The sequence below is a fragment of the Podarcis filfolensis genome, assembly GCF_964270895.1.
Source record: "Podarcis filfolensis genome assembly, chromosome: 3".
Classification (NCBI taxonomy): domain Eukaryota; kingdom Metazoa; phylum Chordata; class Lepidosauria; order Squamata; family Lacertidae; genus Podarcis; species Podarcis filfolensis.
This window is the reverse complement of record NC_139606.1, coordinates 78,283,436-78,306,774: the sequence shown is the minus strand read 5'-3', so window position 1 is coordinate 78,306,774 and position 23,339 is coordinate 78,283,436. Positions and strand designations below refer to the sequence as shown.

Below are 23,339 nucleotides of genomic sequence, written 5' to 3'. Positions count from 1 at the left end.
GAGACTTCACATAACTGAAATCAAAGTGCAACTGCATTTTCACATCTCCACTATTTTCTGGCTTTTGCTTCCACCCACACCACCCTTCCTCTGAGCAGCATCTTTTTTGCTTATGTTTAACAGTAAAGCATCATGTGTGCTGACAATACATCATCATCATCATCATGGCAAATATGTATTTAAATATAAATACACCACTTTTCACAAATACTTTCCCAGGTCAGCTGGCAAAATATCAATAAACTACAATCCCCAAAAAATACATAATTAAAGCTGCATAATAAATAAAAGTACAACAAATAACATAATGCCAATTTCAGAAGAAATTGTTCTTCCTGGATTTTGCTCTGCATGTAGGCTTAAACCAACTGAAGCTCCACTGCAATAAAAAGTTTCACTGAGCTTTAATTTCAGGATGTCACCCAGACCTTTATTTGAAGAAGCTTGCAGATTGTTGCAGTTTATTGCTTTTCATTCTATCAAGAAAATGGACAGATGGAATGCAGACTTGTGAAAATGTGATTTATGGGAATCAATCCATTTGAAGAGGGAGAAAATTAATTATTATTTCTGTGCTTCTGAGACTCCTCATAAAATAAATTCTCCAGGCATCAAGACGGAAAAATAAAACGTAACAGCAAGATGATGGTACAAATGAAAATCCACAATAATCTTTTTTAAAAATTCAACAAGTGTACAAAATCATACAAAAGACCAGAACAATAAAATATTATAAAGAGCACAAGAAGTGAAATGACCATCTAAGACAGGCATATAAAGCCACCAGCCATATCCTAGTTACTAAAATCAAGATTTTAAAAGGCCTGAAAAAACAGAAAAAAAACTTAAGTCTGGTGCCAAAAGGGTGGTGTGGCAGGTAAGCTTCCCTAGAGAGAACATTCCACAGCTAGGGTCCTTCGGGGTGGGGGGGGACTTTTTCTTGTGGCCACCTTCTGGATTTGAGCTTGAGGGAATGGAATGGAGATAGATACATACAGAAAGGAGCATTAGGTATTGAGTTCTCAAGACATGCAAGGCTTTAGACGTTGAAACTAGAAGGGATCTTATTTATCCCCCAAAATGTTCTCTGTTTAACCTTTCTGCAACCAGGCAATGGTGGTGCTCACTTCCTGGGATCAGGGTGAGTAAATGTAGTGTTGCCTTCAAATCACTACCACTTGCCACAGACTCAGATCCATCAACAGGTCGGCATACTCACTCCAGAGGGTGCATCGTTCATTCTGCAATGACACACATGTGCACATCTGTGCCTACCTTGTTCACCTTTTCAAAGGAAAACAGGTAAGTTGATGTTGCATCACTGCAGTCAAGAAAGATTAGATGAGAACACACAGTCAATGAACGTGTGCCAAAAGCAGCCACCCACCACCGCCAGGTTTTCTTACTTCCTTATCAGTAAGTAATTCTCAAGATTCAGCATTAGATAAGTTCCACCCTAGATAAACTCTATCACCCAAGCTGGCATGATAGGAGGCAAACAGCCAGGGCTTTCTTCAGCTGGAACGCACTGGAACTCAGTTCTGGCACCTCTCAGGTGGGCACCATTGCCATTATAACAGAACAATGGAGGCATTCATGGTGAGTTCCAGCACCTCTTTTCCTATAAAAATAACACAGCAAATAGCCATCTTCCCACAAAGGGAATCCATGATGTGCTACTTGGCAGGTGCCAGCATTCAGAAGGTGGCACCTACCAGGCCTTGGTTGCACAAAACCATGCAGCAACCTCCCAAGTTGACCAATAATAGCAGGTGATTAGTGAAGTGCTCACTACCCAACATGCTTCCAGGTCCTGGCTATGCACTACTCTACTTACCTACCCACCCTAAATGCAACTAGAGGAGCGCAAACAAAAGACACATAATGGAAATTGTGGGACCTCAGATTAAGGAATTCTAAGAGGCAGTGAGGAGCTTGAGTAGGATGAATTCCAAATATTGTGAAGAAGTAGCCAGCCAGATCTTTGGCTGCAGGAGGCTCGTTATTCTAAATGAGTCGCTTGTTAACCAACAAAGGACTATGCTGTGAAAATTGTAAACATTTGATAAATAATCCAAAGATTTAACATTCTAGTTTAATTCAACACACTCCAGTTTAATTCAACAAAAAGCTGGAAGTTGTATACATATGTTTGATGATGTTGAAACTGAAAGCTGTACCATCATTTTTGTCTCAAGTGTTTTAAGGACTGATTAGAAATAAACTAGTAACACATCAGGAATAGTTTGCATTCTTTAGGAAATACCTTGCTAGCAATCCTTCAGCTCCTGGAAAATGCATTTGTAAGAGTATGGTCAGTAGATGAAAAATTCTTTAAAGCAATAACTAGAGGTTTAAAAATAAGAATTCATAGCTTTAAGAAGTAAATCGGCAAGTCTTTGGTACCAGACTTTGTGGAAGCACAGACTTAATAGCTGAGAATACCAGTGCATGTTTTCATCACGGAAAGGTAAACTAAACTCACTGTGGCTTAGTATTGCAGATTCTCATATATAGTCTAAAAGTGAAATTTCTAACAACTTGAGGTCATGCCCAATACATATGTATTTTATTAGATTTTATTTGGGGGCTATATTAGGGCTTTTGATTACATTCGTAGTTTGGTAAGTCTTGTTGACTCCTCATGACATACTGATGTCTCTTGACTTTAACAACAACAACAACAATTTCACATGAATCATTTCCCATGAGGCACCCCAAAAGAATTTGCAATGTAAGAAGACATACATAACACAAAACATAACATAACATAAAACATAACATAACATAACATCACATAACATAACAACATAACATAACAACAGCAATGTAAGATAAGGATGGGCTGAATACTTCTAAGGCTAAATGGAACTTCCAAACGTATAGCAATCCTACTGTAACCTTCATTTGATCTTGCTGACATTGACTAGATTATGGCATAGTCAAGAATAGTTTGTTCTGGACTGTTCTTTTATGATGAAAAACAGATGGACTGAAAGGGTTTCTAACCCAACCCCCCACTTTTGTTTATGACAAATTGTTTCAGGCATAAGAATCACCTGTAAACTTTACAATTTTCAGCTTTAACAACAACAACAACAACAACAACAACAACAACAACAACAACAACAACAATTTATTATTTATACCCCACCCATCTGGGGCTTCCAACAAAATATTGAAATGCAGTAGTCCATCAAACATTAAAAGCTTCGCTAAACAGGGCTGCCTTCAGATGTCTTCTAAAAGTCTGGTAGTTGTTGTTCTCTTCAACATCTGGTGGGAGGGCGTTCCACAGGGCGGGCACCAATACCAAGAAGGCCCTCTGCCTGGTTCCCTGTAACTTTGCTGCAAGTTACATACAGGTACCTCGGTTTGCTCAGTGGGAAAAGATGCCTTCAGATTAGTAACATTTTGCAAGCTTCCATAGTATGCGAACATATTTATGAATGGTTCCAAGCAATACTTCCTCATTGCTATCCCCAAGTTCCTTTTTTTATGTACAATGTATGACACCATTGTTATATGGATCCACAGGAAGGAGTCCTAAAGAAATTCAACCAGGACCAATTACTTCAACATTACCATTAACCTGACCCACTGTCCAAGTCATATAATAAGTTCTTTTCCATTATGATAGCTATATGACAGCTGACTGCTATTTTTATCTACCACAAGAACAGAAAATATGACCTGCTGCTTCCTGAGAATCCCCAAAATACAACATGTGTTCCTATTCTTCAAACCAAGACACAACTGAAAGATTTAAACAAGTATTCAGAACCCAATAAGAGCGCTGCTGGATCAGAAGAAAGAAGCATCTGGTCCAACATCCTGTTTTCACAGTGGCAAACCAGTTGCCTGCAAGCAGAAGCCAAGCACAGCAACACCCTCTCCCATACCCTCCAACATTTCTCCGATGGAAATAGGGACGTCCCATTCCATAATGATAATTTTATTATTTATACCCCACACATCTTATTGGGGTTGCCCCAGCACCCGGGCAGCTTCCAACATATATAAAAATATAATAAAACATTAAACATTAAAAAAAAACTTCCCTATACAGGATTGCCTTCAGATGGCTCAGGGTTCGGATAACTCCATACCCTCCAACATTTCTCCAGTGAAAATAGGGACATCCTAGGGAAAAGCAGGAGATTCCGGGGATCCAATCAGAAACAAGGATGGCTTCTTTAAATCAGGGATGTTCCTGGAAAACAGGGACACTTGGAGGGTCTACTTTCCACCTGTGATCCCCAGCAACTGTTATTCAGAAGCATACTGGCTGTGAGTCTTGAGGGAGTGTATAGCCATTGTGACTAGCAGCAACTGATCCTTCTCAAACCTGGTATAGCCACGCGAAACAGAGTGGCAAGGCCTGGCCTATGGAACATCTGTTACTATCTCTTGTGATTTTGTACTGTCATAGACAGGCACCATTTAGCTGAATGCAAGATTAGTCTTTAACAATGTGCTGGTAAGTGACTTGTACAAGTTAGGAGATTGCCAAGACAGGCCATCTTTCTAAAGCCTCCTAGAAAGGATCATAGTCTGAGGACTGGCTGCAGTCTTTTCATCCATGTAGGAGGGTTTTTTAGCAGGGATCTGCTATTTTATTGCCATTCTGCAAAATAAACCCACAGTAATCCACACCCTGGATAAACTAGGGACCCCCCCCCCCAATTTCATAGAAGAAATGGCCATGACTTAGATACCCATCACTGTGCTTTTCATCATCTAAAGACACAGAAACACTTCAATATGTTCCTTTAAAAATACCCACGAATTCAAACGGCCAGTTAACACCCATAATTCTACTATCAACATCTGACAACATGCAAAAAAAAAAAAAGTCGATAAGCTGGAGTAGTTTTTTTCAAAATTATTTTAACTTTTGCTTTCTAATCTTTTGTGGAAAGTTTGTGTGGTATAGTATAACAGTATTATTCTACCTTATATCTGCATCCAATGAAGCAATAGGAACGCTATAGCTACTCCTTTCCTTATTTCCCCTATCTTTTAGAAAAAATAGCCCCAAGTATATTGGTGGTTTTGCTAATAATGTGATGGAGAAACAAGATAAATGAAACAAACGGGGGAAAATGTGACTTTTACATGTCACGGCTTGAATCATTTATTTTCTTCCTTTGGTGTCAGTTCAAAAAAAAATAAAAAATTAAAAAATCCTTTGCTGTCTGTATTAAAATGCTGCATCTGATGAGGGTCAAAACACAGGTCAGAAGCATTGAGTGTGTTCCATGAAAATAATTTCCTCACTATTAACAAGAAGAGCTTCAAAAACCATAGTTTCGTTCTCTCAGAGGACCTCTAGGGTAAAACTAATTATGGTTTCAAAATACAGAAATAAGATTGACTAAACACTTTCTCTACTTATGGGATAGCAAAATGTGTTTATTGCTGGAATATAAGCTACTGGAAATATTAGATCCACCAAGTGATTTGGAATCAAATACTATACAGAAAAATATATCACAAGTTGAAACAAGCAAGGAATTGCAGAAAGCTCTGTGTGTGTGTGTGTGTGTGTGTGTGTGTGAGAGAGAGAGAGAGAGAGAGAGAGAGAGAGAGATTGGAAGAGAAAGCACTACTGGCAGACCAACATGGCCATTATTAAAGTTGAAAGGTTGCCCTTGCCAGGGGTGGAGGAAGGGGGGTGCGGTGGGGGCGTACTGCCCCGAGTGTCTTCGTTGAGGGGGGTGACATTTGGCACACCACCCGCCCGCGACTCCCAAGCATACCCTGAGCCGTCAGGGGAAGGGGGAGCTGTGCTGCTTTGCTGGTGGCATTGCCCCCCTTCCCCCTTCATTCTGACAGCTGGGGGAGGCTTGGGAGTCGAGGGTGGCTGGCGCGCCGAATGTCCTCCATTGGCAGCTCGCTCCGTTCCCCGCTGCAGGGCACAAGCTGCTCCGTGCACCCAAGCGGGTATCCCACGCCTGGGAGGGCATCTTCCACTTCCACTTCCCTCCCCCCCTCGGGAGCATCCCTGCCCTGGGCAGCGCGGGCATATGCTCCGCCGCTGGCCCTTGGCACTTCCTTTTAAAGCAGAAATTCCAAAAAAAATCCATTTCCTTCTTTATTTTAATATTAGTGACCAGGTCAACTTCTGAACACACCATGGCCACTGACAGGGTAACGCTCGAGTTCCCTCTTCCACTGTGGTATCTGAACACTGATGGAAACTCTCTACCTGCCATCCTTCCCCTCTGCTAAATAATGTGAAACAGTGAGGCAGAAAGGAAGGTTCCATTGATGCAACCCTGTCGTGTCATCCTCCAAATCCCCGCTCCTCATTTTCTTCTTTTGTTCAAACACCCTCCCTCCACCCCTTATCTGAATTGCTGTTCTGGTGTTAGCTTCTGGGCTGAAGCAAACCCATTTCCTGGGAACCTGTCTGACAACTATCCCAGAGGGAGTGGGAGACCTCCCTCTCTTCTTTCTTTCTACCACAATCAGAACAACAGAGAAAGGAATGACATGGGGGTGTGAGCAACTTCAGAGGTTGTTCACTTTTCAAATAAATTTTAAGGTGTGTGTTGCAGGCTAACAAAACTCATACTTCAACTAACAAATATGAATTTCAGAGACATTACTTTTTGTATTACACATGAAATGAATCTACAAATTAACAACAGTATCATAAACATTCTACATTGGATGATTTTGTATTGACACTGAACTTATTTTATGTACAACTATAACCTATTAAAAATTCTAAATCCAGAAGAGGGGTGTGTGTGTGTGTGTACACATTAGCTTAATATTAAGATTAGCAATAAAGGTTAAAATATAATTAAATATATTAATACAGATTTCCATTCTGTCTGGACATCCTTTGGAGGAGAAGGAGAAATTGAACACTACAATATTTTAATCATGTAGAATTTTGAAGAATCCTGTAATACAAATATACTAGGTTAAGTTAATGTGCTGGAAATAAACATACTGCATTTTAGAAAAATATTTTTAATGAACAAATCCTTCAATCTTCACTGTTCTGCATTTAGACTAAATTTAAATTATAGCTGCTGTCCCTTTAGGCAAAACTTTTTCAAATAAAAATGTATGAAACATATTCTTAAATAAGTTGATATAAACTGTTCACATACTTCCAAGAAAAAATTGACTTCTAGCTGTGTTATGTGCAAAAGCCAGATATTTCTATTTATATAAATTTCATTTGTATCAATCTATGCTTTGAAAGATTTACAAAATAGCACATGGTACTCGAGGATGACTCTTAAAATTTCAGGCACTTCAGAGAGTGTGTAAGGAGCCTGGAATGTCAAAACAATTCTACTTATCTGTTATCCAATGCAATGAGAGCTGATGCGCTGGCAAATTGGTGCACCATACATGATGAACCATGAGCAAGAAATGAAACATACTGTAATTTGTTTAAAGCTGTTCTTTAACTTCAGGGCTGTTATGGTTTTATGTTTTATTTTGTTTTTAAAACTTTTTTTACATATTTATTGTCAGCTACCCAAAGAAATGTATGTTAAGGGGCAACACACCAATGTTGTAAAGTAATAACAGTAAGTTTTTTAAAATAGTTGTACATAATATTAAGTCAACAATATGCATATAGAAAGGGACGCGGGTGGCGATGTGGGTTAAACCACAGAGCCTAGGACTTGCCAATCAGAAGGTCGGTGGTTTGAATCCCTGCGACGGGGTGAGCTCCCGTTGCTCGGTCCCTGCTCCTGCCAACCTAGCAGTTCGAAAGCATGTCAAACTGCAAGTAGATAAATAGGTACCGCTCCAGCGGGAAGGTAAACGGCATTTCCGTGCGCTGCTCTGGTTCGCCAGAAGAGGCTTAGTCCTGCTGGCCACATGACCCAGAAGCTGTACACCGGCTCCCTCGGCCAATAAAACGAGATGAGCGCCACAACTCCAGAGTCAGTCACGACTGGACCTAATGGTCAGGGGTCCCTTTACCTTTACCTTTTTATGCATACAGTAAATATTAATTTTCATACTAGTAGTTTGATTTCTTAAACATATTTACTTCAAGATTACTACTGGATGTTTTCTTTACCTAATCTTTACTAATACAAAGTTTTAAACGTAAGCAGAAGTATTTTCAACGTTTTAAGAAAATTATTTGAGGTTCCAATGCTGAGCTCAATAAGGGCTACACATTTCTAGCAGTTTCTAGCACTAGTATGGACACTCTTCAACCAGTTTGCTCATGTGATAAGCAGTGTGCAAATATTATGGGCTTCCAAAATAAGTCACTCTCAAAACTGCTAAATAGTGGCCAAAATGATACCTTTCAGTCATTTGGCAACTTATTAGGGTCGATGGGAGTTGGAGGCCAACAACATGCAAAGCGCACAGCATTGGCTACCCCTGTCGTAGATAGATGCCATAATAGAACCATCAGTTATTACTTGGAAAATATGCCATTAAAATCAGTAGCATTAGTTTCCAAATAAATAGGTTTAGAATCCCATTTCCTACAGTCCTTGAAATTTTTGTTAATGCACAAAGGTGTTATTGTATAACAGCTACAGTACACTGTACTTTTTATGTTCTACTTTTTACCCTATAAAAATTAAAGATGACATTCAGCAGCATTTCTATAAATTAAACATAAAGCTCTTTAATAAATCAGGAAGAGCACAGTCTTTTATATTACTTCCATTTACTTCTCATAGCTCTGTCCCTACTAGGTGAAAATTCATTGATAACATGACATATCCAAACAGCTAAAAACTGGATGCATGAGATTTCACCAGCTTTAGATCTTGGGCATGCTGAACTTTCCTAAGGGGGAATGCATGGGAAGCATGGGTTGGGGGAATGTGATGGTGGGCAAGCACATTTCACCGGCTCTCCATGCAGTGTTAATCATGAAGTTCCTAGAATGCATGGGCAGGGAATCTCCCACTGAAGGAGTTCTGAAGAAAAATAAGTACTTTGTTCCATTCTTCCCAAGAAAAAACTGCAGTGGCTCTTCATACAGATGCCTTTACTTTCTTTCAGTATTGCCTATTCTGCCCCCACCTATAAAGCAACAGACACCCAGAGCCACAGAAAGTGGTTAGAAATTGGGGCAGTTGGACTCAGGGCCTGGAGAACAAAGCTGGCAAGAAGAACGAAGGAAGTGTCTTGTGAGTGGAGCCTATGTACCAGCTGACTAGGCTAAATGAACCATCCTGTTGTTGCACTGCAAAACATTTGCCATTTGAATGTGGATGGGGGGAGGAGAGGGCAGATGGCTTAAGAAAAGTCACATTGAAATATACTCAGAGTCGCAAAGTGATTTCATGCTCTTTATTCAGCTCATAGTGGTGAGGAGGAATGAATGAAAGTCCCCTCAAGGTATCTGCTTTATATACATTATTTACACAATGGGCTGCACATGATTGGCTAATTCCGGAATTCTACTGTAAGCCAATCAGGTTGTGGATTCACTTCTATCTGGAGCATGATTGGGTGGTTCCTGCCAACCAATCATATTGCTGCATTGTTCTAGGACCAATCTGACTGCTGCATTCTGAATCCTATTGTTCTAGGACCAATCAGACTGCTGCAGTTTGGATCCTATTCAACTCAGTACATAACACCCCTCCCCTCTAAGTTCCAGTCCTGCCCGGGAGGTCGCATTCATAGTCCTCGAGGTACGCCGGTGGCCTACGTGTGCGTTGCGGCCTGGGGTGTTCCCTGGTCCGGGGTTCAGGTTCTGGCTCATGTTCCAAGGATGCTGGCTGTGATGGGCCTGTCTGGTCTGGTGCAACCGGCTCGCTCAGTCGTGGTTCTGGTTCCGGTGTCCTTTTGGCTTCGCGGGTCCTCTCTGTATTTACTGATTCTGCCTCTCCTGCTGGCCCCTCCTGCTCTATGGGCCTCACTGCCCCTCTGTTCCCTTGGGACTCCTCTGACCTTTCCTCCTCCTGGTTTTCTCCCGGGAATCGTCGCCGTATCTGGTCGCAGTGGCGGCGCCAGCATTGCCCCCCATCCGTTAGCACCTCGTACGACACGGGACCAGTGACCCTGGTGACTGTGGCGGGTACCCATGCTGGGCCTGCCCCAAAATTCTTTGCGTACACTGGGTCCTGGGCCTCGAAGGTCCGGGGGTTCCTGCCTTCCCCCACCACTACCTCATCCTGAGCTCTATCGGGGTGAAGGCGGTCCAATCTGATTGCAAGGCGCCGACCCATTAGTAGTTCAGCGGGGCTCCGGCCAGTCGTTGAGCTGGGGGTGCTGTGTTGTGCTAGGAGGAATGTGGCAAGGCGGTACTCCCAATCCCCTTGCGTCATGCGGCGAAGGGTGTCCTTGGTGGTCCGCACCATGCGTTCTGCTTGGCCATTGGTGGCAGGGTGGAATGGCGCCGAACGGATGTGGCGGATGGCGTTCTGCGCTGTGAAGGTTTGGAATTCTCCTGACGTAAATGCAGTCCCGTTGTCTGAGACGAGAGTGTCAGGGAGCCCGTGGGTTGCAAACAGCCTGCGTAGTACCCGGATGGCTGCGGACGTAGAAGTGGACGGTACCAGTGCGACTTCCAGCCATTTGGTGTAGGAGTCCACCACTATGAAGAATGTTTTCCCCTGAAAGGGGCCAGCGAAGTCCACATGCAGGCGTGACCATGGTGCTCGGGCGGACTCCCAGGACTGGACTGGGGCCCTTGGGGGATCTGGGCGGGATTCTTGGCAGGCCTGGCAGTGTTTGACCCAGGCCTCTATCTCTCCGTCGATCCCCGGCCACCACACATAACTCCTGGCAAGGGCCTTCATTCTTACTACCCCTGGGTGTGTCTCGTGTAGGGCTGTGAGGACCCTTTTGCGGAGGGGCTGGGGAACAACGACCCTGCTTCCCCATAACAGGCACCCCTTGTGGGCCGACAGTTCATGTTTGCGGGTTGTGTAGCCGGCGAATTCTGGCCCGGGGCTGCTGCTGGGCCATCCCCTCCACACCCAGTCCAGGACGCGGGAGATGACCCTATCTTTCTTGGAATGGTGTGCAACTTCTTGTGCCTGAATGGGGCGGTCGGGAAGCAGCTCCAGGCTCATAACCTCTTGTGCAGGTGCTGGGTCGGGGCCTGTTTCCGGTAGTGGTAGCCTGCTGAGGGCGTCCGCATGGCCCATCGCCTTCCCAGGGCGGTGAATCAGTGCATACTGGTAGCTGGCAAGGAAAATTGACCACCTGAGGACACGAGGAGACAGCACTTGGGGGGTCTGCTTTTCGGAGGCAAACAAGCCAAGCAAGGGCTTGTGGTCAGTCACCACGGTGAAGGGCCGCCCGTACAAGAAATCATGGAATTTTTTTACTCCCTTCACGATTGCCAGACCCTCCTTGTCGATTTGCGAGTAGTTCCGCTCGGTTGCGTTGAGTGTCTGGGAAAAGTATGCCACCGGTACCTCTCTTCCATCCGGGAGTTGGTGTCCCAGGACAGCGCCAATGCCATAGGGTGAGGCGTCGCATGCTAGCACCACCGGCAGCCTCTCGTCGAAGTGTGCCAAGACCGAGTTTGAGACAAGCAAGTCCTTGACTGCCTGGAATGCGGCCTCCTGGCGCTGGCCCCACACCCAAGGGGCCCGCTTGTCCAGGAGTCTGTGTAGGGGCTCCGCTACCGCCGCCTTGTGGGGAAGGAAGGAATGGTAAAAGTTCAATAGTCCCAAGAAGGCCTGAAGTTCAGTCTTGTTCTTGGGCGCTGGGGCATCACAAATGGCCCGTACCTTGTCCCCAGTCGGGTGGACCCCTTCTGCGTCCACCATAAATCCCAGAAAGTCCACCTGAGGCACTCCTAGTAGACATTTTTCCCGCTTCACCTTGAGACCCGCCGTCTGGAAACGGTGCAGAACGGTGCGGAGGCGGTCCTCAAACTCCTCTGGTGTGGGCCCGGCAATCAACACATCATCGAAGAAGGGGGTGACGCCAGGAATCCCTTTAAGGAGAGAGTCCATTAGATTCTGGAATATGCCTGGTGCCACGCTGACACCGAATTGCAGCCGCTTTACCCTGAACGCTCCTCTGTGCGTCACAATCGTCTGTGCCTCTGCTGTGGCCTCATCTACTGGCAGTTGTTGATATGCTTGGGCCAAGTCCAGCTTGCCAAAAATTTTCGACCCAGCCAGGGTGGCAAGGACATGGCTGACCACTGGCACTGGGTATGCATGGGCCGTGAGGGCCTTGTTTATGGTACATTTGTAGTCTGCGCAGATGCGGACCGAACCATTCGGCTTGACGGGTGTGACGATTGGGGTTTCCCAGGGGGCATTAGGCACCGGCTCCAGAACGCCTTGCTCCACGAGTCGGTCCAATTCCTCGTCTATACGGGGTTTCAGGGCGAACGGGACCCGGCGGGCCTTGAGCCTGACTGGTCGTACTGCGGGGTCAAGCTGTAGAGCAATGGGGGGGCCCGTATACTGTCCCAATTTCCCATCAAAAACCCCCGGAAATTCCTTGCATATGGCGTCCACGTCCGCTTGTAAGCTCGTGTGGTTCACCCCGGTGACGGCTAGCCCCAGTGGTCCAAACCATGCCAATCCCAGTAAGCTAATGTAGGGGCCCTTGACCACAAGCAAGTCCAGTTGCCGCGTCCGCCCTCGGTATTGCACCCTGAAGGTCCCCACCCCCATTGTGGGGACCTTACGTTTCTGGAAGTCCCGGAGGGTGAATGGGGCCGGCCTGAGTTTGGGACCCCCAGTAGGACACAGTTTCCTTAAGGTCCTTGCCGAGATTATGGATAGAGTTGAACCCGTGTCAAGCTCCATGCGGCATGGGGCCCCCTCTATCTGTACCTCTACATAAATTTTCTCTACGTTGGGGTGGGGCAACTGGTATACCTGGAAGTCCGTGAGCTCCGTCGAGTTGCCTTGGTGTGTTGGGCCCCGGGACCTGGGGCTCTTGGATTGGTCATCTGATGCCTGGCGTCGGGTGGGCCGAGCTCGACACACCCGGGCGATGTGTCCCAATTTTCTGCACTGCCTGCACTCTGCGTTGCGGAAACGGCAGGTCCTCCTCTCGTGACTGTCTCCACAGCTTGCGCAGTTCCCTGCTTCTCGTCGAGGCAGCTGTGGTATGTGGGCTGCTTGAGTGCGCTGCTGTACTCGGTGCACCTCCTCCCTGTTGGATCCTGAGTCGTCGGTGAGGTCTTCGTGGTGGACCCTCGGTTGGGACGGCTGGCTCGGCCGTGCCTCTTGCGTCGACCTCTCGGCAGCTTCCGTTGCCAGGGCCTCCTCCAGAGCGACCTGGAACGTTAGGTCCTTCTTAGCGTAGAGGCGTCGTTGCAGCTTCTCATCCTTCAGGCCACCGACGAGGCGGTCACGAAGCATGTTCTCCAGCTCTGAGAAGTTGCAGAACCGGGCAGCTTGGCGGAGAGAGGTCACAAACCCAGTTATGGTTTCCCCAGGGGCTTGCCGCTTTGCATAGAAGGCATTTCGACGAGCCACCACAGAGGGCTGTGGCGAAAAGTGCCCCTTCAGCTGTTCCATTATTGTTTTGTATGGAACAGTAGCGACGTCTTCGGGTGCAAGGAGAGCCCGGGCGATTTCAAACGTCTCCTCTCCGCAGACGCTGAAGAATATCGCCCTCTTCTTGGCGTCTTCTTCATCGGTGACCCCTTTGGCTTCTAGGAGGAAGGTGAAACGGGAGGCATACGCTTCCCAGTCTCCAGATGCTGGGTTGAACGGCGAGAAGCTGCTGTCGGTTGCCATTCTGAGTTCCTTGTGTCCCGGAGCTGAAGCCTGGATACACGGTGCGAGGCAGCGGTGCGGCAGGTGGCGGTGCTGCGGTGCTGTGTGTGGCAGTCAGCTCAGCGGGATCCCATCCTCGTCGCCAGTGAAATATACTCAGAGTCGCAAAGTGATTTCATGCTCTTTATTCAGCTCATAGTGGTGAGGAGGAATGAATGAAAGTCCCCTCAAGGTATCTGCTTTATATACATTATTTACACAATGGGCTGCACATGATTGGCTAATTCCGGAATTCTACTGTAAGCCAATCAGGTTGTGGATTCACTTCTATCTGGAGCATGATTGGGTGGTTCCTGCCAACCAATCATATTGCTGCATTGTTCTAGGACCAATCTGACTGCTGCATTCTGAATCCTATTGTTCTAGGACCAATCAGACTGCTGCAGTTTGGATCCTATTCAACTCAGTACATAACACCCATACACATGCAAGTAACATGTATGGGCTCAGAACATTGACAGTGGCTTTGCTTCTAAAACTAGAATTGAAAAATAATCCCAATGGTGTAGTAGAAAGACATTACACTGCAGCTAACATGCCAAAACTGTAATTTAGGGATGCCAGCTGTGCTTTACTGTGCAAGCTTCTGTGTCCTAGTTCCAGTATGTGGAAACAGGGGGTAAAGCCTCATTCCAGGATTCATTTGAGCAGCTTAGCACTGGTCTTGACAGAACAAGGTTTAGCTTACACACTGACAAAATGTGCTGTATATCAGGTTTTGCTCTAACACTTTTGTTACATTATTTCCCATTAATAAAATCTCAAAACATACTTGGTAGCATTGCTCTGGCAAGATTTTGCCTGTGCTCACATACTCTCTTTAAGAGCAATTTAAGGACACATTAAAAATAAATAGTTGCATGGCTGCTCTTAGATCCTTAATTGTTCTCTCTCTGTTATTATTCTTGTCCCATATGGTCAGGGCATGAGTGGTAGGAAAGAAGTCCCTACAATCAATCAGCGTGGGAGAATATCAGTGCAGCTTAGTCGTAACATTTTCACTCTTTTGTCATCTGTATCTTCGGATTGCCCTTAATTCTGCCAGAGGCAGTAGCTAGACAACTGTCCACTTTAGGCTACTTTCATAACTACCACCACTTATTAATACATAAAAATGAAGTACACAACCTCTGCATTCATTAGGCGAATGAGACTGGCATGCTTAATTTTTTACATAATAAAATGTGTGCAACTACGGATGTAAGACACTAGATATTTCCAGTTCATGAAAGCAAAAGTTTCACCACATGGGGGCACATGCATATAAATATTAGTCACAAAAAAATTATGGAATTTCATAGTATTTTGGCTGGAAAGCTCTGTAGCTTAGCATTGTGCAGTCTCAAGCCCTATCAATTTTCCAAAATATTTCAGTGGCTTTTGGTACCACTGACCATTGTTCTCTGGACAGAAAGTACAAGACAAATGCACTTGACATTAAATACAATTTTGAACACATTTTGCAGCCTCCTGCCTCAAGGTCTGCATTTTCAAAACTTTTGAGCAGCTGAAACGTTCAACAGGTGAAATGTTCATTAAGATTCTGTCATCTCAGCTGCTAAGCTGCTGGTTGTGCTTGGGGGAGGGGGATAATTTCAAGACACTGAAGTTGTTACTTTACCATAGTTACTCCTGCTCCCATGATATCTCACTTGCCTCTATGGGTTCGTGATAAGGGTGTCTAGAGCCACCTGTGATTTTCAGAAAGGGGTATTATGTACATGTAAAATATTACTTACGTAGTCTAGATGGTAACACCATCTGCTGCATCAAGTACTAGCCCTCCCTTTTGGAAAGCTGGTCTTGTATTTGCATGAAGGCTGAAACAAAAACAAAAAGGAAACTATTAATGAATGTAATCCACACTTGGGCTGAGAAGATCAGAACAGAATTGGCTGTTTCCCAAGTTCCTTTAGATCTCACGACAGTCACGAAATAATTTCAATATCATTGTCAACATTTATATAAATTGCTGCTGAAATATAAAACTGAATCTGAGCATCAAGTTAAAAAGCACAGATCCCAGTATCAATCCTTGGGGGACTCCCTACATCTCTCCATTTGGAGAACTGCCCATTTATTCTTACTGTCTGCTTTAGAGAGCCAGTGTGGTATAGTGGTTAAGAGCGATAGACTCGTAATCTGGGGAACCAGGTTCGCATCTCCGCTCCTCCACATGCAGCTGCTGGGTGACCTTGAGCTAGTCTTTGAAGTCTATCAGCCCCACTCACCTCACAGAGTGTTTGTTGTGGGGGAGGAAGGGAAAGGAGAATGTTAGCCGCTTTGAGACTCCTTCAGGTAGTGATAAAGCGGGATATCAAATCCAAACTCTTCCAAACTCTTCTTTCTGCTATTTAACGGATTCCTGATTCATAAGAGGAGATATCCTCTCATTCCATGACTGGTACTCAGGAGTCTTTGATTAGATTCCTTGTTGAAAGCTTTTTGAAAGTCCAAATACACTAACTATGTGAACCAAATTAACTCTATCCATATGTATGTTGATATTCTCAAAGAACTCTAAAAAAGTTCATGAGGCTCATGCTTCAGCAAGGCTTGTATTTCTATATGCTTACTTAATTTACCTTTAACAATACTTTCCACTAGTTTTCCTGGGACATATGTGAAGCTAACAAGCATGGATTTTCCAGCATCCCTGCTGGACCCCCTTGTGAAAATTGGAATCACATTGGCTACTTTCTAGTCCTCAACATCTTATTAGCTTGATTAAGTTCTGTGATGAAACAAGAATGCTTTAAACAGTAAGTCTGTAGGAAGCAGAGAGAGGTGGAGCAATATTGATCACCTCTAAAAAAAATGCAAATGAAATGTAGATCCACCACACCTTCTCACCACACTAGATTTTTATATTATTGCTCTTTTAATGATGGAGAAGTAAGCAATCACAGTAGCATCCCTAACCTTACTTACAAGTAAAGTCTTTGATTTCAATGAGCTATATTTCGCATCAGGCAGGAGTTTAACAGAGATGACCCCCAAATTACTAGGCAATGTCTTCATCAGAAAGGAGAGCCAAACTCACAATGTTTTGATATGGACCCAATAATATGTTTCAACACATTAGAAGAAAATGAGGTAATAAAGTTATAAAGAAATACTTTAATATCTTTGGTCAGGTCATTGTGTTTCCTCTAAATCAGCCTCTCTCAGCCTTATAATGAGCCTCTCAACCTCCCAGTACGTTTCCGAGCACGATTCAAAGTGTTGGTGCTGACCTTTAAAGCCCTAAATGGCCTCGGTCCTATATACCTGAAGGAGCATCTCCACCCCCATCGTTCAGCCCGGACACTGAGATCCAGCGCCGAGGGCCTTCTGGCGGTTCCCTCATTGTAAGAAGTGAGGCTACAGGGAACCAAACAGAGGGCCTTCTCGGTAGTGGTGCCTGCCCTGTGGAACGCCTTCCCATCAGATGTCAAAGAGATAAACAACTACCTGACATTCAGAAGACATCTTAAGGCAGCCCTGTTCGGGGAAGTTTTTAATATTTAACACTGTACTGTTTTTAACACTTGATTGGGAGCCGCCCAGAGTGGCTGGGGAAACTCAGCCAGATGGGCGGGGTATAAATAATAAATTATTATTGTTGTTGTTGTTGTTGCTCCCCAATATGTTTTGGACTACAACTCCCATCACCCTTGACCATTGGCCATGCTGGCTGAGGCTGATGACAGCAGTAACCCAAAACACCAGGGCACCAGGTTGGGAAAGGCTGCGCTAAATAATGCTTAACCTTGAATAGTTAAGAAATTGGGGCAAGAATGTACACAGCTGGCGCATAACTTTTGTAGTAGACTGGAATGCTGTTTAGTCCTGTTGTACTTCTAAGGTTAAAAACAGAGAAAACATTCTGCTATCTAAACCATGGAACAAAATTGACAGAAACAAAGCACTTAGTTAATGAGAAGCAGCAGAAGGAATACCAACTGGCTGTCACCTTCCATTTCCTGTTTTATGTTTAAAAGAAAACAACAAGAAGTGTAATCATTTCCCTCTATACTAGACAATGTTGCCGGTGCAGATTTTCAGTAGCCCCAACCTTTTCACTGAAGTACGATTTTAATCAAACAGATGTGCCCTGCATATTAGCTGGCTGCCTCATTCTCATGTCTCTGGCAAAGCAATATACTGCTGTTAGAATTGCTGCAATGTGGGGGCAGACACAAAGTTATCTCTGAATTTATGGGACAATAAGCTTCCACGGGAGACTTACTGATGCATTTTGACAAAATGAACTCACCACCAGCTCCTCTCTTGTGTTGAAAATGTCCACATTTCTTTATATTACACCTTTAATTTTCCTCATATTAGACTTGAGAGATGAAACGAGGCTATCGTTAAGGAAAAGGTCACCTCTCTACATGATTAAATGCACCTACTTTCTAATTGCACACAGCGTATCAAGCATGTTATGATAAGAAGCTTTGTTTTGCAGCAGGAGATATGTGAATTTAAAATAAAATAAAATGGGTGGGGTGGGGTGAAATCCACAAAAAATCCTCCACCCCTGCTTTAGGAGAGACAGTAGGAGAGAGGAGACAAAATATATGGGAAAGAGAGAAATAAATAAATAAATAGAAATAAATAAATAGAAATTTATTTATTTATTTATTAAGATGCCATCATTTGTATGGGCTGTATGAGGTGTTGGGGGAACACACCCTTGTATAAAAGTGGTTAGGAGATTGTGTCTCTGAATGCCAAGCTCTCAGTTATGGAACAAGGTTTAAGCAAATGTGCCAGCCCTCAAGCAGAACCAAGTGGTGGTGTCACATATACGAACATGAATTTAGATAACCAAGAAGAGTTTGACCAACAGTTCTTATATTTTAGTGTATTTTTGATATTTTAGTGTATTTTTGGTTTCTATGGAAGCTGCCCAGAGTGGCTGGGGAGGCCCAGCCAGATGGGCGGGGTATAAATTTATTATTATTATTATTATTATTATTATTATTATTATTATTATTATTATACTGCCCTGTTGTTTTCAGTGGCCTTGTTTTGATTCAAATCCTTGTCACCATTTATACTACCAGAGTGCACTTTGGGAGGGATTGATCCCAGTTTCTCCAAGAGTGAAATTTACTGCAATGGTTACCATGCTGGACACAGGTTGGGGGCATTGAGATTCAGCTTCCCATTCAACACTTCAACCTATGAGCTGACTGTGGGCCAGAATTATTATTGCATGTTCCAATCATCGAATCCTAGTCAACAATCTAGCCGCCAGCCAAATTCTGCACCGCCTGCAGTTTCCGAACCATCTTCAAAGTCAGCTCAAATGTGGATAAAATAGTGCTTGATTAAAAGTATGTCATACAGTTAATAATGCAGATGAAGCCACGTCCAATGACTACAGACTGCACGGTCCATTACATAACACATGTAGCTCTTGTACATCCATATCTTTTTATTCTCTTTTTCAAAATAGATTTGGTTTTCACTTATTCTGAAGACAGCAAGTAAGAGGAAGAAAAACTAACAGCACAATTTCCCTGCCATAACTCATTTTTCCATAAAGACACAATAGAGTCAACCAACACCTTCTATGTCAGAAACTTGGAAGAAGCAGGAGAGCAAATTCAGGGCCAATAATGAATAGAATATGTCTATGTCAAGCTACTTTGACAATATTTACTATATTTTAGGACTCTGAAGATTTTTTCAGTGTTTAGCTGTCTTAACATGGAACTGCTTGATACCTTCAGATTCTAAAAATGTTTTATCCAAAAGATTTTTAAAAAGTGACGTGAGAGAGATGCAAGAAGCCATCATATTACAAATCATATACTTTTGAGTAAAAACAAAGCTCTTGCTAAAACAATGTATACGTAAAGCTTAAACAGCCCCCTGGATGAACCCAGACAACAAACATAGCAATGTTCTTATATCCAAACATTAAAATCATGTATCTGTGCTGGCTGGGAATGCCTGAGAAGTGTTTAGCATCCACTCTTTAAATGTTTTCTCTGGTGCACTAAAAAGAAGAAGAGGGATAACAAACAGAAATTCTGACAGCACTGACTTTCTTAGGAAGAAAGGCTCTTATGGAGCTGATTTCTTTTTTAAAAGTAAGCAAGCTATTTTAAAACTTATTTCTGAGAAAGAAAAGAAGTTCTAAATCACAGTTGGCTGTAGTAGTCACAAGCTCTCTGAACTCCATGGGTAGAATATAAAGCTGAACTTCAAACAAGAAAAAATAAATCCAACTGATTAAATGGAAATCATGACTCTCTTACTCGGAGTAGACCCAATTAAATTAATGAACATGTCTAAGTTAGGTCCATTAATTTTAATAGGTTTGCTCTGAGTAAAACTTAGGTGAATGTCGCACTAATCATTCCAAACCTATACAATCTGTAATTAAAAGAGTTGTCTGAATTAAAAGACTTCTCTGAACTCTAGTGAGTGGAGTTTGTGGTCTGGTGTGGCGGTGGTTCTGTGCACGGCCATTTTCTGACTACTCAGGTCATTGGAGGGATACGAGCCTCCCTCTTTGGCCAGATGGGTTGGCACCAAAAGCCCATTTGAATGAGCCAATCAGAGGAGTGGGGGGGGACTGGTTGCAGCCCTCATAAGAGCAAGCTGCACCCAGGGGTCCCTCTCTCCTGGATCGCCGCTGGCTTTCACACCCGCCCACCCTGTTTCTATGTGGTCCTGACTGAAGGTAATAGGACAGGCCGGTGGACCTTGCTATGGAATACTTGGTCACTGCATTCTGGGCCAAGGAGGAATTTTTCCTGCTGACAAATTGGCCGGTCTGCAGGCTTTTACCTACTTCATAGCAAACATCACAACTTTTGGAGGATAAGTCATTGGAGTGTATCATTAGACATCAGGTACCCTGATACACAAGTCCAATAAAGTTTTACTTTGCCTGGAATTTCACTCAGGAACCATGGGCTATAGAAACCTTCTGGGTGGCAGCCCTGTTGGGTCTATTCAGGATCGATCCACTTTACCGATCAACCAGCAGGCAGGCTGCTTGATACTAGATGCATACCCAATGCATTCACCAAAACCACAGTATATTCCCCATTATCCTTGTTAAACATGGGTCACCAACCTTTTGGGTTCAGTGGGCATATTTGGGATTTTGAAAAAGTGGTATGGCTACCAGTCACTAAATGGCTAACCTGATGATGTGGCACAACACAAAATGTTTAGTTACAACTTCAAAAGAACAAAAAAAGAGACAGGATCAGAAAACCTACTTCCCTCCACCCCCAAATCAATACAAAAAAGACACCAACATCAGCCACCACTGTGCAGTAAGCATTTGTTTCTTGATCTCCTTCAAAGGCATTATAATTACTGTCTTACCCATGCTGACAGAATATATAATTTAATTGCATTTAATGATCTCTCTTTCTAATTGTGGTGTCAGGTCTGCATCCTATTGATGTCTGCTGATATGATGAAACTGTACCTTACAGCGATGTTACTAGGAACTCCACAAGCGGCAAGAACAAATGGATTTGCTCCCCATTCCACCCAAGCAATAGACTGAAGGAGGACATTGAATAGACTGAAGTGGATGCTGCTGCTTCCTGCTGTAAATCTAAATAACTTTCAAAGGTAACTTAAGTATGGTTAGTGATATTAATTACTACCTTGTAACTATGCTGTGATTCAAGCCTCTGCCTAAAAATATTTTCCGCGACTGTGAGATGATCTCCACTGGAAAAAAACAGATTGCTCTTTAAAGGAAAATTTAGAAGGAAAACTGCCAAAACTGAGCTTAATTCTTTCCCTTCGATCTTCAATGGTGAACAGGTTGTTTGTTTGTTTTTTAAGAAACTATGCCTCAGGAATAAATGGATGTAGGTGAAAGATAGACTGTGACCTTGGATGTTTTGGAGAAAAATGGTAACATGAAGTGTTGGGAAGAAGAGATTCCAAATGTCTGAAGCAGTTCTGAGGTGGCATGAGGAAAGCCTTGGGCAGATTTGGGCTGCCATTTATTTTTTAAAAAATGTATATACCATTTATTTTTTAAAAAATGTATATACCATTTTCATTTTATGAAAATGGTACTTGTACTTTCTGCCCAGAGAACAATGAGTCCAGAATACTACTATGGTCATTGGTACCAAAAGCCACTGAAATATTTGGGGAAATTGATAGGGCTTGAGACTGTACAATGCTAAGCTACAGAGCTTTCCAGCCAAAATACTATGAAATTCCATATATATTTTTATAATTCCATATTTTTTTTAATAATGAAATTCCATAATTCCATAATTTTTTGTGGCTAATATTTTTTTTAAAATGTATATTTCTTGTAAGAGCTGTGGAGATACAATTCATCAGCAGGGAGCCTCAGTGAAAGTTTTAGCTGTCCTTTGCAATGTGTCAAACCATGGATGGTTCTGGGAATAAGGTTTCGTCTCTATAAACAGACAAAATGGATCAAAAATGGATCAGCTGGTGTGGGCTCCGTTTTATCCTCTTAGATACAGGGCAATGAAAGAGAAGATTTCCACCGAAATTGAAATTACAGTGGTACCTTGGGTTACAGACGCTTCAGGTTACAGACGCTTCAGGTTACAGACTCCACTAACCCAGAAATATTACCTCGGGTTAAGAACTTTGCTTCAGGATGAGAACAGAAATCGCGCTCCGGCGGCGCAGTGGCAGCGGGAGGCCCATTAGCTAAAGTGGTGCTTCAGGTTAAGAACCGTTTCAGGTTAAGAACGGACCTCCGGAACGAATTAAGTTCTTAACCTGAGGTACCACTGCATTGGCTAAGTGGGATGGGGTGGTGGGTTGCTAGAGAATAAAAGGTGGGTTCTGAGGAAATAGCTGCTGAGAGAGGCTGTTATGAGCTGGAAGAAGAGGTGGAAGTGGGAGTCAGGCAGAGGACATCAAGCAAATTAGGAGGCAGCCTTAAAGTGCGCTCCCTATTGCTCATTGGCAAGGGAGGTTTGCTGTTATTGTCAATCAGTTGATTGGCAATGAGAGCAAGCCTGCTGTGATTGGCACAGCAGGGTTTGAAGTCTCAAACGCAAATGAGTAGTAGCACAGCCTAGCACAGCCAATCAGCTGATAGGCTTGGGTTTTCCCTTATAGCATGGCTTGATTATTCTGCTACAAAGGGAAAAATGGGATCACTTGATATCACAGTGACATCAGGTAATTGGTAGGTAGCTGAAGCCCTGCCCACCTGCCCAAGTGGACCACTGTACCTGGGGGAACCTAATTCCCCACTGGTGTTCGAAAGTGACAGTAACCGTATGGTGAGCATTCATACGTAAAGCAAAACAAAGGCAATAACCTGGCTTATTAAGTAACCATACATATAAACATTGCCATCTGTTTCTATTAATAACTACTGTAAATAAAATAGGACGAACTTTCTTTAATGTATGGCTCTCTGTGTTGTTTTGTCCTTCACTTATTCATACCTACTGCAGTGCGGGAAAACTGAGGGAGAAAGTAGAGGGTATTGGGATAACTAATGACAACATTAATAAAGGACTAGGGAAAAGAAGTCATTGCTAAGGAAGAAGCTAATATGTGGTGCGTACCTCCAAAACAAATAAATTGGCAATGGGGGTTCACCTTCCTCCCTTTGTCAAATTAACTGTCTCTCTGTAC

At 43.5% G+C, this 23,339-nt stretch overlaps 1 protein-coding gene across 5 annotated transcripts in view; it reads right to left on the bottom strand.

Moving 5' to 3' along the window:
• Positions 1–23,339, bottom strand: part of CHRM3 (cholinergic receptor muscarinic 3) — a 242,153-nt gene that overhangs the window by 112,964 nt on the left and 105,850 nt on the right. For all 5 annotated transcript variants that reach the window (XM_083606048.1, XM_083606050.1, XM_083606049.1 and 2 more), the window contains one exon: positions 15,461–15,541. The gene's annotated coding sequence lies outside the window, so the exon portion shown is untranslated. The remainder of the gene's footprint in view (positions 1–15,460; positions 15,542–23,339) is intronic.